A 2,727-nucleotide genomic window follows, 5' to 3' on the forward strand; every position below is an offset into this window, starting at 1 on the left:
CTCCTGGTTGTTGGTTCTCCATCTGATTCTCTGGCACTATCTGAGATTCAACTGTTTGAGATGTCTGCACTGCATTCTCTGGTTCTTCCTGAGCTTGAATTGTTGGAGGAATCTGCCCTGCCTTCTCTGATGTAGCTGCCATTTGCCTTGCCGCTTTCTTGTTTTTATTAGCTTCGGTATCTTTCTCAGCCATTTGTATCTTCAAGAGTCTTAGTTGTAATGTTTTAATTTCTTCGTCTTTTTCCCTCTGGGTTGCTTGGTATTTCATATCGTGGTAAATGAGATGTTGTCTCCATTCTTCAATGGGTATAGCTTCTAATGCCATCACATCTCCCAGGCTTGCCTGCACTGATTGGGGAAGGGCGTTAATGACCGCGTTCTTCCACAGCATTACGACAGACGGTGAAACGTCATGTCGTTCTCCAGTGCAGTCCTCCCACACTCCTTCACATCTCTTCAGGAAGGCATACATGTCTTCCCCCGGTTCTTTTCTCAGGCTGTTGAGGGCATGTAAACTCCGTGTTGTTGGGTAGATTTGACGAATGGCAGCCCAATACCTCGACCTGACTTTGTTGAAGAAAATGTAATCTGGAGAGTTGGTGCATTTGGCCTTGGCCACTGCTCTTGCCTCTAGTCTTCCTTCTATCCGTCCAAGCAGTGCCCTCATGTTTCCCAAGCACAGGTGGTCTTGGACTGTGTATTTCTCCAGATCATTCACCCACTTCTGACCTCCTTGTGTAAGTGGAGGTAGTTTTGCCGCTAATGCTTCCATGTCTCTGTGAGTCCATGATTGGTATTTCAATCCTCCTTCTCCAGCCGCTATCACCGGTAGCATGAGTGTTGAGCAGTTCTTGAGTCTTCCAGCTTCAGTTACGGTTGTGGTGTCTGGAGAACCTTCGCCTTCTCTTCTCTTGAGTTGTGCTTCCATACTTTTGCTGAGGTCTTCCATCTTTCTGTTGAGCTCCTCTTCCATTCTTCTGCTACTTCTTTCATTCTTCTGCCTACTTCTTTCAATCTTCTGTTGAACTCACCAGATAGGAGTCTTACCTCATACTCCAAGTCTTTGACACGTGTAGCTGTGGGGAGACCGTCCAACTCCAATACTCCTCCTAAAACACCTAGAGTTGGAGCTTGTATTGGGGGTTGAAAGAAACTGTATTCTTCTTCTGGAGGCGCATCTGTCAGGCTTGGAAGGAGCTTTGAAGGTTGGATTACTGGAGCTTCTTCTGTCTTTTCTTTCTTATCTTCCTTTGCTGTGAGCTCTGCTCCTTGAGCCACATACATGCTGTTCGTTGATTCTTGGCTGACATATTTTAGATGGAGTACCAGACTTGTAACTCTAGATTTTCTTTTTTCAGCTCTGTTCATAGCAATGTTTTCAGGTCCATACCAAGAGGGTTGTCCGGCTTTGATCCATGCTTTTTCCTCTTGTAGGTATTCAGCATTCTCATGTTCAACTACAGCTTTGCTATGGGCTTTCGTTGGTCCAGGCTGATCATCTGCTGGAAACAGTCCTCTCGTTTGCCACTGTTCCAACAGTTTCTCCATGTGGTTCCATGTCTTTTGTCTAAGATTTGGAACTGTTATAGCATCTGATCTGATTTTTATCCTTCCCTTGATATCTGCTGTTGAGCCTGGCTCTGCGTCTAGTCTCAACTTAGTTTGTTTAAGTGGCATGTTTTCTTCCTATTCGAATGAAATTACGAAGTTATCAAAGATTGAAGCACTAATCCTCCGACTAGCACCTTTGTTCCTGATAAATAATATCCTATGTCATCCGATCTTAACTTTAAATCAGGGTTGTTTTTTTTTTTTTTTTAGTTGTATGTAAATATTATTAAAGTAAATTAAAATATAAAATTTGTGCAAATTTTAAATTTTTAAAAATAAAAATTGTACAGTGTACAGTATGGTTTTGACTTTGAAATATGAAAATAGAAATCTGTGGTAAAAATCTAAATCCACTGTGTACAGTGCATACCGAAGTGTATGAAATTATGCAAATGTCTCAACTTGTGTTAGCTTCAATAAAGTGGTGTTTGAATATTCTACAGTCTAGGTTATGTTATTATGTAAAGTTTCTCATTTTATAATTAGAAACCACTTTGCAATTCTATTCTGGCGATCAAGCTTATGTTTATTTATAACACTTAAAATTAAACTTCAAAATGTTATTTAGTGTTTCCTCTATTAGTGTAATAATTCTGTACTACCACCAGAGTGCGCTATTGCAATTTCCAGCTCAATTCACTAGCAATAGCTGTTGTAAAACTGACCTCTATTGGTAAAAAGAATGGTATTTTCCTTCTTAAAATGGGAAGAAAATTACACACAGCACATAACCGCCAAAACACATTTGCAACCAGGAATATTTCAAAAACCGCCAAAACACATTTGCAAGCAGAATTACATCAATAATCAGCCAATACACTTTTGCCAGCAGCAATACTTCAAAACTTTGAAAATACAACAATCCTTCCCTTTAATATCCAAAAATTGATTCAGCCTTCTAGTTCCAACTGTGACAAGAAGTATTATTCGTTCTTCACAAGATGGAGGTCAAGAAAATGCCTCATTGGAGTGAAACCAGCTGCATAAGAACAAAGAAAGGAGTGCTTTGAATTTGCATTTCACGAAATGGCGATTGCCCTGTCTTTGTTTTTCTACATGCGGGGTGTAAACAAGATGGCACCCGATTATTTCGCACTCTGACCAGTAGACAAAGAG

At 40.4% G+C, this 2,727-nt stretch overlaps 1 long non-coding RNA gene across 1 annotated transcript; it reads right to left on the reverse strand.

Annotated features, from left to right (window-relative positions):
• Nucleotides 1–106: 106 nt before the first annotated feature.
• Nucleotides 107–2,134, reverse strand: LOC104952192 (uncharacterized). Its single transcript, XR_799095.1, has 2 exons — nucleotides 1,588–2,134; nucleotides 107–221 (listed from the first exon to the last, which is right to left on the reverse strand). It is a non-coding gene; the product is annotated as an uncharacterized lncRNA (long non-coding RNA).
• Between the last annotated feature and the right edge of the window lie 593 nt (nucleotides 2,135–2,727).

The sequence above is a fragment of the Notothenia coriiceps genome, unplaced genomic scaffold, assembly GCF_000735185.1.
Source record: "Notothenia coriiceps isolate Sejong01 unplaced genomic scaffold, NC01 NC01_scaffold00019722, whole genome shotgun sequence".
NCBI classification, from domain to species: Eukaryota; Metazoa; Chordata; class Actinopteri; order Perciformes; family Nototheniidae; genus Notothenia; species Notothenia coriiceps.